This window comes from Podarcis erhardii, assembly GCF_964252035.2.
Source record: "Podarcis erhardii genome assembly, chromosome: 2".
Taxonomy (NCBI): domain Eukaryota; kingdom Metazoa; phylum Chordata; class Lepidosauria; order Squamata; family Lacertidae; genus Podarcis; species Podarcis erhardii.
In genome coordinates this window covers 124395789-124409499 of record NC_138498.1, presented here as the reverse complement: position 1 = coordinate 124409499, position 13711 = coordinate 124395789, and the positions used below count along the sequence as shown (strand labels likewise).

General features: G+C 46.6%; 1 long non-coding RNA gene across 4 annotated transcripts; it reads right to left on the bottom strand.

The window, feature by feature from the left end:
* Nucleotides 1-1414: 1414 nt before the first annotated feature.
* LOC309337358 lies at nt 1415-9790 on the bottom strand. 4 transcript variants are annotated; one of them, XR_014154202.1, is made up of 4 exons: nt 4482-4568; nt 4256-4450; nt 2388-2465; nt 1415-1522 (listed from the first exon to the last, which is right to left on the bottom strand). It is a non-coding gene; the product is annotated as an uncharacterized lncRNA (long non-coding RNA). The 4 variants fall into 4 exon arrangements; XR_014154201.1 differs by lacking the exons at nt 4256-4450; nt 4482-4568 and adding an exon at nt 9712-9790; XR_014154203.1 differs by having other exon boundaries at nt 4299-4556.
* Between the last annotated feature and the right edge of the window lie 3921 nt (nt 9791-13711).

Sequence of the window (13711 nt, the reverse complement as noted above, 5' to 3'; positions counted from 1 at the left end):
CTTCGCCGCGGCGGCAAGACCCGATTTTCGCGGAGCACATTCCTCTGGATCAGAGGAATTCCGCCATGGCCGATGGCGCTAACCCGGAAGTCACTTTTTGGTTAATTCAGATCACTCTAACTTGACTTCTGAGAGGTTAAGCCGAGAGGTGAGAGGTGTGGGGACTTTGTGCGCACAATGACTGGAGGAGTTTGTAAATAATACTCGTGGTTCAATGGTTGCCAACCTGACCAGTAAAGCTTTACTCTCAACGAATTGGGTAAGGTATATATTTTTATCACAAATCGGTAACCGGATACCGTGGTCAATGGCATAAAAAGAAACTGAGAGATCAAGCAGAACCAGGAAACAGCTTTTACCTTTGTCTCTCGCTTGCCAGAGATAATCAACCAGTGCCAACAAGGCGGTCTCGGTCTGATGGCAGGTCCTGACACTCAACTGGAAGAAATGCAGTCCAAATGGTCCATATCCTCCAGATGGGCCTGGATTTATTCTGCAAGAAACATACATTTAAATTGTTTTCCCCCTGTGAGTTTGCTGATGTCTTCTAAGCGTTTCACTATTAATGAAGTTCTTTCCACAATCCATGCATTTAAAAGGTTTCTGCCCTGTGTGAATTTGTAGATGCTTTTTAAGGCGTCCACTCAAAGAGAAGCTCTTTCCACACTCTATGCATTTAAAAGGTTTTTCCCCTGTGTGAGTTCGTTGATGGTTTTTAAAGTTTCCACTCTGACTGAAGCTCTTTCCACACTCTATGCATTTAAATGGTTTTTCCCCTGTGTGAGTTCGTTGATGGTATTTAAGGTTTCCACTCTGACTGAAGCTCTTTCCACACTCTATGCATTTAAATGGTTTTTCCCCTGTGTGAGTTCGTTGATGGTATTTAAGGTTTTCACGCTGACTGAAGCTCTTTCCACACTCTATGCATTTAAATGGTTTTTCCCCTGTGTGACTTTGCTGATGTTTTTTAAGCTGTGCACTCTGAGAGAAGCTCTTTCCGCACTCCATACATCTGAATGGTTTCTCACCCGTGTGAGTTAGATGATGTGCATTAAGTTGATCACTCAAAAGGAAGCTCTTTCCACACTCCATACATTTAAATGGTTTCTCCCCCGTGTGAGTTCGCATATGTATATAGAGGCTTCCACTCTGTGTGAAGCATTTTCCACACTCAAAACATTTATATGGTTTCTCCCCTGTATGAGTATATTGATGCCTTCTTAGCGATTGTCTATGACGGAAGCATGTTCCACACTCCATGCATTCAAATGGTTTCTGCCCTGTGTGAGTTCCTTGATGTTTTGTAGGAGTTCCACTCCCACAGATGTCCTTGCCACAATCCATACCTTTAAGTGGTATCTCCATTGTTTCAGTTCATTGATGTGAACTAAGTGTGTTCACTGACTGAATCATGTTGTTTATTCCATATATTGAAATGGTTTATTTGTGATTCCTAATGAAAGTACAGATTGCTCTGACTGTCCTTTCTATCGCTTGCTTCCGAGTAGGGGGAAAGGAAATCCTGTAAAGAAGAGAACAAAGGAATATAACACACATCAAGTGCCTTTGGTACCTTCTCTTAATTTAACATCTCCTACACTCTTCCTTTTTCTATGTTCCTATTTTTTAGGAAATGAAATAATGTCAGATAATAGTAATGCATCATCAGTTTTTAATCATGATCAAGTATCGTTAATAATGCAGCGTGATCCTAGATACACTGGTTCTCTTGAATTGCCAATTTAAATACGGAGGTTCCTCACCGGAAAGGGAGCTTCTCTCTCTCCATAATCCTGCTATTTATCTCCGGTTCAGAATTCCCAATGACAATTTTGTCCTAATCACTAAAATGTTTGGTTGCAAGTTTCTTTGGGTTGACCTGGTAAACTAAAGGGACTAACAAATTCAATCAATCGTAATAATGGACTACAGGAACCCCTGAATTTCACTAGCAATCTTCCCCTATATCCAAAGACATCAGAATAAATATAGTGGTTAATACTGGGAATTTGGTGGAATGGAGAGGAAGAGTGGGACGTAGTTATCTCTGTGTAAAGGTAAAGAAAGAAAGAAAAAGGTATCTCTGCCTACAACCTGCCTAGCAATGGGCAGGGAAGGGCGGACTGGAGGCCATGTCTCTCCACAGAAACATGGGTAAATGGGTGCAATTGCAGAAGACAAGCCAAAAGTGGGTCATCTTCTCGATCCAGCAGGGCTTTTTATATGTTTTAACGTAGTGAGTCTGACCAAACTGCAGGAGGCAGTGGAAGACAGGAGTGCCTGGCGTGCTCTGTTCCAGGGGGTCACAAAGAGTCGTACATGACTAAACGACTAAACAACAACAACAAACGTAGTGAAATGTCTCACTGCATACTCAAAGGGCTTACCTCTCAATTTCCCCTTCACATTTCTGTGTTTTTCTTTTTCTAGCAAGATGTGCTTAGACTTGTGAATCAGAGTCTCTCCTGTGTGGAACAAATTAAAGAGAAGTGCTGTTTATGTCATATGTGACTGTCAAAGTCTTCAGGAACATTTATCTTTTGAAGCAAACACAACAAAGTTCCTGGTGGCCCATTGGAGGCGAATAAACTTATAATGGCCTAAACCCTTGTGGACAGCAGGAGAATGCTGCAGATTGCGGGCCAGGAAAGCTAACGCCACCATTAACCTGTGTGTTTCTTTGTGGGTTTTGCATAGTTGTTTTGGAATTTGCACCACAATATCAGTTCATCAAATGTTACAGACAAAATTACAGCATTGCTATAAAAAATGATCCCACCCACTCCCTTTCTCTCTCACACAGTGTTTGTAGATATGGGAATCTCACACACCTCGCCAGTAATAATGGCAATAACTGGTCTGCATCTGCACATGTCTGTGTGGAAAGCCTCCAGTTACAGGCATTGTCTATCCTGATAATGGACCCTTTGTCCTTTTAAGCACCCCAGACTGGGAAGGTGCATGCATTTACTGCCTTTGGGTGCCGATTGATTGTGTCTCAGCTTTTAAATCCCTCTGACATTGCCTAAACAAGAAAAAAGTTATAGAAAGGCTGTCCATTTGTAAATTACAGTGGTACCTCGTGTTAGGAACTTAATTCTTTCTGGAGGTCTGTTCTTAACCTGAAACTGTTCTTAACCTGTGGACTCTTGGCATCCTTCCCAGGAAACGGGGGATGAGAACGCTTCAGCATGTCCAAAGATGTTGCAACTGAGTGAGATAAAAGTCAGTTCTCAGGCCTGCTCTGACAGAGCCTATTCATTAGCCTTTTGAAGCCTTCTCGTGCTGATAAAAGAATAACATTTTGCCTATGTGCCAGCATCTTGTGAGAAATCCACAGAAAAGCTGTAGCTGTGGATTTTTAGAAGACAAAAGGAATTTTGGACAGTTTTGAGGCCTGGGGTGATTATTGAGGGGTGTGTGACTTTGGGCCTAGGTGGGGTCACCTGTCCTCACCTTCCTTCAGTACCACTTTAGCTATTGGGGCCTCCCACTGCCACCGCACGATTTCTGTTCTCATCCTGAAGCAAAGTTCTTAACCCGAAGTACTATTTCTGGGTTAGCAGAGTCTGTATCCTGAAGCGTCTGTAACCCAAGGTACCACTGTATATACAAATCCTGAAAGAATTTCCATAGCACCTCCAGTCATTTTTTTTTTTTTTTTTACATTATCACTGTCAATTAACCATGCAGTGGAATTGACACTTAAAACTGAAATCCAGGGAGAGGCAAATGAGTTTATGTCCTTTCGTCGAAGAGGATTCCAGAAGCAAAGACCCCCTCTGGACGCCCTCTCTCCTTCCTCTCAAGAGCTTCCTGCGCTTTCCTCTCCTCTCCAGCTGGACCAACGACCTGGCTTGGTGTAACCCAGCAGCAGGAGCAGCAGCAGAGTCCCGCTTCTGGAGCCCCCAGCAGCAGCTGGCTGGCCTGGGGGTGGGGGAAGGAGAGTCCAGCTTCCGGGAAGGAGGGGAGGGTGGGGAATTGGACCCCCTCCCAATTTCAGGGACCCCTCTCCCCAAGGCAGATTTCTGGGCAGGAGGGGAAAGCCAAGGCAGCGTCTCCGGAGATTCCCCCGCCAGCGCCCAAGTGGGAGACCTCCCTTCCGATGGGCAGCGTCTCTTTCTCCCTCTGCCCCCGCTGCCAATGCGGGACGGGGCTTTCCTCCCCCAGGGAGGCTTCCCCTCCTCCCCAAGTTCCCCTGCCCCCTCCGTCCCCAGTCCCTCCTGCGCCCAGAGACCCCCTTGGCCCGGCTCACCCCTCGCCCGGCGCGCGGAATCTCCCTCGAGCGCAGCACCGACCTCTCCATCCGGAGGAGCCTCCCAGGACGAGCGGGGAGGGGGGGGGAAGGAGGAGGTAAGAGACGGAAGTGGGTGAGGGAGGGGTCTCTTCCCAGGCCTCTCTAGGCATCTCGGCTCTCTCGCTTCCGTAACCCCTTCCATGCACTCTCCTTCTCTCCAGCCAAGAGAGGCGCGCCTCGCCACACGCGCGCAGCCAGCAGCGCCCCGAGGGATTCCTGCCAGGGGGAAACGGGGACGCGTCCCGAGGGGCGCTTGTTGGGGGGGGGGCTTGGTTTTCGCCAGCCGAAGGGTCCCAGGAAAGGCCCTTTCGGGGGGGGGGGTGAAGTCCCTTTGTCCTTTTCTTCCCCCTCCTCGCTCTCACCACCACCTTCCCACGCGCAGCATCTTCCTTTGGCCTCCCTTGTTCACGTTTCCCATTCCCTTCACTGCAATTTAAAGAGGGGGCTGGCTGTCCAACTGACCCCCTCCCGCCCTCCTTCATCACTTCCTGCCTCTCTGGGAAGCAAGTTCATTGACAGGCGATTGCTCCCTGGAAGCGGAGTCCTAGGAATGTAGTGGGAAAGGACGCGCCCCCAGGGTCATGGAGCCCAGGGTCCCTCAGCCTTTTCCCGACAATGGCCGCCTTCCCAGCTTCTTTCCTTCCTGTGCCCCCCCCCCCCATAGAAAGATACCTATTTACACGTTTTGCTTTTACATAGACCTTTTTTATTTATAGTTTTTATTTATAAATCCACTGCGAAGCACGGGCACTTCTCTGCTTTTCTTTCTTCACTTCTCACTTCGCCTTTGTGGCCCCCAAGTCTCGTGCTGTGCCCCCTGCCCCCATTTGCGCGATGTTTTCTTGTGCAATCCTAAAGACTTTACTCAGAAGTAATTCCCACTGAGTTCTCTAGGAGAGGTTTTCCCAATTGGCCAAGTTCTGCAGAACCTGTGAAGCATTTTGCACACCCCTGGTCTTTCCTGGTTCTCCCACTAAGGTAAAGGTAAAGGGACCCCTGACCATTAGGTCCAGGAGTGACCGACTCTGGGGTTGTGACGCTCATTTCGCTTTATTGGCCAAGGGAGCCGGCGTACAGCTTCCGGGTCATGTGGCCAGCATGACTAAGCCGCTTCTGGCGAATCAGAGCGCGAACGGAAATGTTGTTTACCTTCCCACCGGAGGGGTACCTATTTATCTACTTGCACTTTGACGTGCTTTCGAACTGGTAGGTTGGTAGGACCAGGGACCGAGCAACGGGAGCTCACCCCGTCATGGGGATTCGAACCGCTGACCTTCTGGTCAGCAAGTCCAAGGCTCTATGGTTTAACCCACAGCGCCACCCACGTCCCTCAAACACCCCCTTTATTCCTGCTACCACCAGAGATAATGTCTTATCTGACCACTTCTCCTTCCACGTAGCCAAGAATGACGTGGTGTTGTTATTTACTTATAATAACACTATATAAGGGTTTCAAGATTACTTTGTGCACATAAGAAGGTGGTTTCAGTCTTTCTGTCTCTTCTTTGTTCCTTTATTAGGGCTGTTATATGTATTGCTGTTCTTAAAATACTAAGCTAACCAACACTTCATACCTGGTGCAAAATGCACACCAAATATAACGTTTTAGGGGGAAAGTACAGCAAAATTGCTGAATGTATCACGCTGCACCTTTGCCTATTTTCTGCCCCACACACATTCTTCTTTTTTTATTGACTTTACTTAAATATCATTTCTATTCATTACTATATAGATATAAGTGATGTTACTATCCTAATGCATACATGGCTACGAATACCCCACTACATTTAGTATGAATTCATTTCAAATATCAATATATATGTCCAAACAGAGTCTGCGTCTATAGGCAATCCATTCATGTGCTGCATCTTCTATCGTGTTGTCATGTTTTTATTCTTCCAGTTAGTTCATCAGTTATCAGTCTCTTGGCAACCATTAAGGTGCAAAGAATCTATTCTTCTTGTCCTGTTGTCAACTTCCATTTTCATTTCTTGGGGATTGTTCAGCTGTGATTCTGAAATCATAGGCATTGACACTGCTGTTCTCAGAAAAGGATTGGACTGCATGCTGGTGACTTTTCCTCGATCTTTTAGTTTCATTTTACTTTTAACCACTTTTAGGGTTTTGCAATCAAGCAGTGATTGAATTTATGAAATACATAAACTAACTAAATATAATTCTGTTATTCTATCTGCCTTGCATCCAAGAAAAAGGTCCCAGGTTGACCCCCCCCCCCCCGCATCTGGGAGAAACCCTTGTTAGGAAATCCCAGGTTGCTGCTGCCAGTCAGTGAAGACATTCCTGGCCTTTATTTGCAAATAATCCTGGCTTTTATTTGCAAAAGCGAATAAATAGAGTCCCACCCAGCTGCCCACAGCCAGGAGAGACCCCAACCCCCGCTGGCTGGCTCATGGGACATGGATGAGATTCCCAAAGCGGCCAAGGAAGAATTCAGAATCTGGAAGACGTCCTGGAGAGAAAGAGGTGGGCTGTGAACAGAGCATGCAAACCTCTGAAATGCTCAACCCCCAACACCACTTTCTGCTCACGGCCTAGGAGGAAGGAGTGGAACCACTGCATTACCCTGTCCCTAACTCCCAACCCTCCTAGACCGTCCATGAGGATATGTTAGTATTTACAGTGTCATTTTATTGGAAATGTATTTCACAAAGCAGAGGTGGCATTGGGGAAATGAGGTGGCGCTTTCTGGGTTAATTCAGATCACTCTATTTTGACTTCTGAGAGGTCAAGCCGAGAGGTGAGAGGTGTGGGGACTTTGTGCGCACGATGACCGGAGGAGTTTGTAAATAATACTTGTGGTTCAACGGTTGCCAACCTGACCAGTAAAGCTTTACTCTCAACGAATTGGGTAAGGTATATATTTTTATCACAAATCGGTAACCGGATACTGTGGTCAATGGCATAAAAAGAAACTGAGAGATCCAGCAGAACCAGGAAACAGCTTTTACCTTTGTCCCTCACCTGCCAGAGATAATCAACCAGTGCCAACAAGGTGGTCTCAGTCTGATGGCAGGGCCTGACAGTCAACTGGAAGAAATGCAGTCCAAATGGTCCATATGCTCCAGATGGGCCTGGATTTATTCTGCAACCAAACATACATTTAAATTGTTTTTCCCCTGTGAGTTTGCTGATGTCTTCTAAGCGTTCCACTATTAATGAAGTTCTTTCCACAATCCATGCATTTAAATGGTTTCTGCCCTGTGTGAGTTCGTTGATGGTTTTTAAGGTTTCCACTCTGACTGAAGCTCTTTCCACACTCCATGCATTTAAATGGTTTTTCCCCTGTGTGAGTTCGTTGATGGTATTTAAGGTTTCCACTCTGACTGAAGCTCTTTCCACACTCTATGCATTTAAATGGTTTTTCCTCTGTGTGAGTTCGTTGATGGTCTTTAAGGTTTCCACGCTGACTGAAGCTCTTTCCACACTCTATGCATTTAAATGGTTTTTCCCCTGTGTGACTTCGCTGATGTTTTTTAAGCTGTCCACTCTGAGAGAAGCTCTTTCCGCACTCCATACATCTGAATGGTTTCTCACCAGTGTGAGTGCGATGATGTACATTAAGTTGATTACTCAAAAGGAAGCTCTTTCCACACTCCATACATTTATATGGTTTCTCCCCTGTATGAGTATATTGATGCCTTCTTAGCGATTGTCTATGACGGAAACATGTTCCACACTCCATGCATTTAAATGGTTTCTGCCCTGTGTGAGTTCCTTGATGTTTTGTAGGAGTTCCACTCCCACAGATGTCCTTGCCACAATCCATACCTTTAAGTGGTATCTCCATTGTTTCAGTTCATTGATGTGAAGTAAGTGTGTTCACTGACTGAATCACGTTGTTTGTTCCATATATTGAAATGGTTTATTTGTGATTCCTAATGAAAGTACAGATTGCTCTGACTGTCCTTTCTGTCGCTTGCTTCCGAGTAGGGGGAAAGGAAATCCTGTAAAGAAGAGGACAAAGGAATATAACACACATCAAGTGCCTTTGGTACCTTCTCTTAATTTAACATCTCCTACACTCTTCCTTTTTCTATGTTACTATTTTTTAGGAAATGAAATAATGTCAGATAATAGTAATGCATCATCAACTTTTAATCATGATCAAGTATCGTTAATAATGCAGCGTGATCCTAGATACACTGGTTCTCTTGAATTGCCAATTTAAATACAGAGGTTCCTCACTGGAAAGGGAGCTTCTCTCTCTCCCTAATCCTGCTATTTATTTCTCCGGTTCAGAATTCCCAATGACAATTTTGTCCTAATCACTAAAATGTTTGGTTGCAAGTTTCTTTGGGTTGACCTGGTAAACTAAAGGGACTAACAAATTCAATCAATCGTAATAATGGACTACAGGAACCCCTGAATTTCACTAGCAATCTTCCCTTAAATCCCAAAGACATGAGAATAAATATAGTGGTTAATACCGGGAATTTGGTGGAATAGAGTGGGACGTAGTTATCTCTGCGTAAAGGTAAGAAAAGAAAAGAAAAAGGTAAGAAAAAGTAAGAAAAAGAAAAAGTTTTGAGGCCTGGGGTGATTATTGAGGGGTGTGTGACTTCGGGCCTAGGTGGGGTCACCTGTCCTCACCTTCCTTCAGTACCACTTTATCTAAGGGGGCCTCCCACTGCCACCGCACGATTTCTGTTCTCATCCTGAAGCAAAGTTCTCAACCCGAGGTACTATTTCTGGGTTAGCAGAGTCTGTATCCTGAAGCGTCTGTAACCCAAGGTACCACTGTATATACAAATCCTGAAAGAATTTCCATAGCACCTCCAGTCATTTTTTTAAAAATAGTGCACTACATTATCACTGTGCACTACATTATCACTGCATTAACCATGCAGTGGAATTGACACTTAAAACTGAAATCCAGGGAGAGGCCAACGAGTTTCTGTCCTTTCGTGGAAGAGGATTCCAGAAGCAAAGACCCCCTCTGGACGCCCTCTCTCCTTCCTCTCAAGAGCTTCCTGCGCTTTCCTCTTCTCTCCAGCTGGACCAACGACCTGGCTTGGTGTAACCCAGCAGCAGGAGCAGCAGCAGCAGAGTCCCGCTTCTGGAGCCCCCAGCAGCAGCTGGCTGGCCTGGGGGTGGGGGGAGGAGGGGAGGTGGGGAATTGGACCCCCCCTCCCAATTTCAGGGACCCCTCTCCCCAAGGCAGGTTTCTGGGCAGGAGGGAAAAGCCAAGGCAGCGTCTCCGGAGATTCCCCCGCCAGCGCCCAAGTGGGAGACCTCCCTTCCGATGGGCAGCGTCTCTTTCTCCCTCTGCCCCCGCTGCCAATGCGGGACGGGGCTTTCCTCCCCCAGGGAGACTTCCCTCCCTCCCCAAGTTCCCCTGCCCCCTCCGTCCCAAAGTCTCTCCTGCGCCCAGAGACCCCCTTGGCCCGGCTCACCCCTCGCCCGGCGCGCAGAATCTCCCTCGAGCGCAGCACCGACCTCTCCATCCGGAGGAGCCTCCCAAGACGAGGGGGGGGGGAAGGAGGTAAGAGACGGAAGTGGGTGAGGGAGGGGTCTCTTCCCAGGCCTCTCTAGGCCTCTCGGCTCTCTCGTTTCCGTAACCCCTTCCATGCACTCTCCTTCTCTCCAGCCAAGAGAGGCGCGCCTCGCCACCCGCGCGCAGCCAGCAGCGCCCCGAGGGATTCCTGCCGGGGGAAACGGGGGGCGCGTCCCGAGAGTCCTGTTTGGGGGGCCTTGGTTTTCGCCAGTCGAAGGGTCCCAGGAAAGGCCCTTTCGGGGGGGGGGTGAAGTCCCTTTGTCCTTTTCTTCCCCCTCCTCGCTCTCACCACCACCTTCCCACGCGCAGCATCTTCATTTGGCCTCCCTTGTTCACGTTTCCCATTCCCTTCACACTGCAATTTAAAGAGGGGGCAGGCTGTCCAAGTGACCCCCTCCCGCCCTCCTTCGTCACTTCCTGCCTCTCTGGGAAGCCATTGACCCAGGGGAGGGGGCAGAGGCAGGAGATTGCTCCCTGGAAGCGGAGTCCTAGGAATGTAGTGGGAAAGGACGCGCCCCCAGGGTCATGGAGCCCAGGGTCCCTCAGCCTTTTCCCGACAATGGCCGCCTTCCGAGCTTCTTTCTTTCCTTCCTGTGGGGGCCCCCATAGAAAGATAGCTATTTACACGTTTTGCTTTTACATAGACCTTTTTTATTTATAGTTTTTATTTATAAATCCACTGCGAAGCACGGGCACTTCTCTGCTTTTCTTTCTTCACTTCTCACTTCTCACTTTGTGGCCCCCGAGTCTCGTGCTGTGCCCCCCCCCCCATTTACACGATGTTTTCTTGTGCAATCCTAAAGACTTTACTCAGCAGTAATTCCCACTGAGTTCTCTAGGACAGGTTTTCCCAATTGGCCAAGTTCTGCAGAACCTGTGAAGCATTTTGCACACTCCTGTCACACACCTGGTCTTTCCTGGTTCTCCCACTAAAGTAAAGGTAAAGGGACCGCTGACCATCAGGTCCAGTAGTGACCGACTCTGGGGTTGCGGCGCTCACCTCGCTTTATTGGCCGAGGGAGCTGGCGTACAGGTTCCTGGTCATGACTAAGCCGCTTCTGGCAAACCAGAGCAGCGCACGGAAACACCGTTTACCTTCCCGCTGGAGCGGTACCTATTTATCTGCTTGCACTTTGACGTGCTTTCAAACTGCTAGGTTGGCAGGAGCAGGGACCGAGCAACGGGAGCTCACCCTGTCATGGGGATTCTAACCGCTGACCTTCTGGTCAGCAAGTCCAAGGCTCTGTGGTTTAACCCACAGCGCCACCCACGTCCCTCAAACACCCCCATTATTCCTGCTACCAACAGAGATAATGTCTTATCTGACCACTTCTCCTTCCACGTAGCCAAGAATGACATGGTGTTGTTATTTACTTATAATAACACTATATAAGGGTTTCAAGATTACTTTGTGCACATAAGAAGGTGGTTTCAGTCTTTCTGTCTCTTCTTTGTTCCTTTATTAGGGCTGTTATATGTATTGCTGTTCTTAAAATACTAAGCTAACCAACACTTCATACCTGGTGCAAAATGCACACCAAATATAACGTTTTAGGGGGAAAGTACAGCTAAATTGCTGAATGTATCACGCTGCACCTTTGCCTATTTTCTGCCCCACACACATTCTTCTTTTTTTATTGACTTTACTTAAATATCATTTCTATTCATTACTATATAGATATAAGTGATGTTACTATCCTAATGCATACATGGCTACGAATATCCCACTACATTTAGTATGAATTCATTCCAAATATCAATATATACGTCCAAACAGAGTCTGCATCTATAGGCTATCCGTTCATGTGTTGCATTGTCTTTCGTGTTGTCATGTTTTTATTCTTCTAGTTAGTTCATCAGTATCAGCCTCTTGGCAACCATTAGGGTGCAAAGAATCCATTTTTCCTGTTGTCCACTTCCATATTCATTTCTTGGGGATTGTTCAGCTGTGATTCTGAAATCATAGGCATTGACACTGATGTTCTCAGAAAAGGATTGGACTGCATGCTGGTGACTTTTCCTCGATCTTTTAGTTTCATTTTACTTTTAACCACTTTTAGGGTTTTGCAATCAAGCAGTGATTGAATTTATGAAATACATAAAGTAACTAAATATAATTCTGTTATTCTATCTGCCTTGCATCCAAGAAAAAGGTCCCAGGTTGACCCCCCCCGGCATCTGGTAGAAACCCTTGTTATGAAATCCCAGGTTGCTGCTGCCAGTCAGTGAAGACATTCCTGGCCTTTGTTTGCAAAAGCATTTATTTGCAAATAATCCTGACTTTTATTTGCAAAAGCGAATAAGTAGAGTCCCACCCAGCTGCCCACAGCCAGGAGAGACCCCAACCCCCGCTGGCTGGCTCATGGGACATGGATGAGATTCCCAAAGCGGCCAAGGAAGAATTCAGAGCCTGGAAGACGTCCTGGAGAGAAAGAGGTGGGCTGTGAATAGAGCATGCAAAGCTCTGAAATGCTCAACCCCCAACACCACTTTCTGCTCACGGCCTAGGAGGAAGGAGTGGAACCGCTGCATAACCCTGCCCCTAACTCCCAATCCTCCTAGACCGTCCATGAGGATATGTTAATATTTACAATGTCCTTTTTTTGGGAATGTATTTCACAAAGCAGAGGTGGCATTGGGGAAATGAGGTGGCGCTTTCTGGGTTAATTCAGATCACTCTATCTTGACTTCTGAGAGGTCAAGCCGAGAGGTGAGAGGTGTGGGGACTTTGTGCGCACGATGACTGGAGGAGTTTGTAAATAATACTCGTGGTTCAACGGTTGCCAACCTGACCAGTAAAGCTTTACTCTTGGGTAATTGGGTAAGGTTTTTATCACAAATCGGTAACCGGATACCGTGGTCAATGGCATTAAAAGAAACTGATTGATCCAGCAGAACCAGGAAACAGCTTTTACCTTTGTCCCTCGCCTGCCAGAGATAATCAACCAGTGCCAACAAGGCGGTCTCGGTCTGATGGCAGGGCCTGACACTCAACTGGAAGAAATGCAGTCCAAATGGTCCATATCCTCCAGATATGCCTGGATTTATTCTGCAACCAAACATACATTTAAATAGTTTTTCCCCTGTGAGTTTGCTGATGTCTTCTAAGCGTTCCACTTCTAGTGAAGCTTCCACCACAATCCATGCATTTAAAAGGTTTCTCCCCTGTGTGAATTTGTAGATGTGCATTAAGGCTCGAACTCTGACCGAAGCATTTTCCACACTCCATGCATTTATATGGTTTCTCTCCTGTATGAGAAAATTGATGCATTCTTAGCGAATGTGTATGATGGAAGCATTTTCCACACTCCATGCATTCAAACGGTTTCTGCCCTGTGTGAATTCGTTGATGTCTTCTAAGCGTTCCACTTCTAGTGAAGCTTCTCCCACAATCCATGCATTTAAATGGTTTCTGCCCTGTGTGAGTTTGTTGATGGTTTTTAAGGTGTCCACTCAAAGAGTAGCTCTTTCCCCACTCTATGCATTTAAATGGTTTTTCCCCTGTGTGAGTTCGTTGATGGATTTTAAGGTTTCCACTCTGACTGAAGCCCTTTCCACACTCCATGCATTTAAATGGTTCCTCCCCTGTGTGACTCCATTGATGTTTTCTAAGTTTTCCACTCTCTCTGAAGCTCTTTCCACACTCTATGCATTTAAATGGTTTTTCCCCTGTGTGAGTTCGTTGATGGTATTTAAGGTTTCCACTCTGACTGAAGCTCTTTCCACACTCCATGCATTTAAATGGTTTTTCCCCTGTGTGAGTTCGTTGATGGATTTTAAGGTTTCCACTCTGACTGAAGCCCTTTCCACACTCCATGCATTTAAATGGTTCCTCCCCTGTGTGACTCCATTGATGTTTTCTAAGTTTTCCACTCTCTCTGAAGCTCTTTCCACACTCT